The sequence below is a fragment of the Echinops telfairi genome, unplaced genomic scaffold (genome assembly GCF_000313985.2).
Source record: "Echinops telfairi isolate 266 unplaced genomic scaffold, ASM31398v2 ScPeMD7_4225;HRSCAF=4972, whole genome shotgun sequence".
In the NCBI taxonomy this organism is placed as follows: Eukaryota; Metazoa; Chordata; class Mammalia; order Afrosoricida; family Tenrecidae; genus Echinops; species Echinops telfairi.
The window spans coordinates 2,562,518-2,563,714 of record NW_022108124.1 but is presented as its reverse complement, the minus strand read 5'-3'; positions in this window follow the sequence as shown (position 1 = coordinate 2,563,714).

Below are 1,197 nucleotides of genomic sequence, written 5' to 3'. Positions count from 1 at the left end.
TTTGTCATATCTTGCCCTGTCCAACGTCTCCCTTCACCCACTTTTTGGTTGTCTGTCCCCCAGGGAGGAGGTCACACACAGTTCCATGTAATCTGTTCCCTGTCCTTGTTCTTAAGCACTATTTTTCCACAGCAAAAACAGCACATTCTTTTAGGAGGCAGAAGGAAGCAAAACTATTAAAAAAAAACCAAACCAATGATCACTGGGAAGCCCCACAGAAAACGAAACATTTTCAGTATGATGCAGATTTGAAGCTGGTGAATGAACCGTATCCTGAAAGTGCTCAACCAGGGTACCATCATGGTTTTGCTACAAAATAGAGTGAAAATGGTAAAAGAACCCCGCTATAGATCAGTTTGCAACATGTGAGAACATACCCACTTGAGGAGTTTCAGAACAGCATTTGGGCTATAACTTCTGTGACAATAATGTGATTAAAATTTCACCATGAGGTGAAGTCCCTCAGTCCTGGATGGAAAGTCTGGCCATCTCATCTTCCTGAACCTCAGTTTTCTCATCTCTCAAATGATGGTAATAATAAAATGGTCACAGGAAATAGTCACGTGCCAGACACTGTCCTAAGCTTTATACAACCTCACTTTCCCCCCTCAACCACCCTGTGAGACAGGCACTATCTTATCCCCACAGAGGAGAGAACTAGGTCACAGAGGAATGCAGTTCTTTGCCTAAGTCCCTGGAGTCGGTAGTGGATGCTGCACTTGAACAAAACTGTTTGATTTTGGAGCTCACCTCTAACCCATTATAGGAAAATGCCTTCTCATATGGTGATCTCAAATGTTGAAATAAGGCACTTCACACAAAAGGCTTGGAACAAAGTGGACAGCCAATCTGAGGGGGACTTCAAAGAGTTGTGGAAGAAATGGCATTAAAAGATAATAGAATGTGTTAGTCTTGGTAGACTAGAGAAACAAAATTCATAGACACTCATATGTTATGAGAGAGAGTTTTATAAAGGGTAAGTGTATATTAAGAAAGCATCCCAACCCAGTGCTGTCCAAGTCCATAAGTACAACATTAGCCCATATGTCCAACACCGATCCACAAAGTCCTCCTCCATCTCACAAAACACATGCAATGATGCCGATTGCAGGAGGTAAAGCCGAGTCAGTGAATGTGTAAGCATCTCAGTGCTGGCAGGGGTCGTCACATGGCTGCTCCAGCACCCAGGGCTGCATC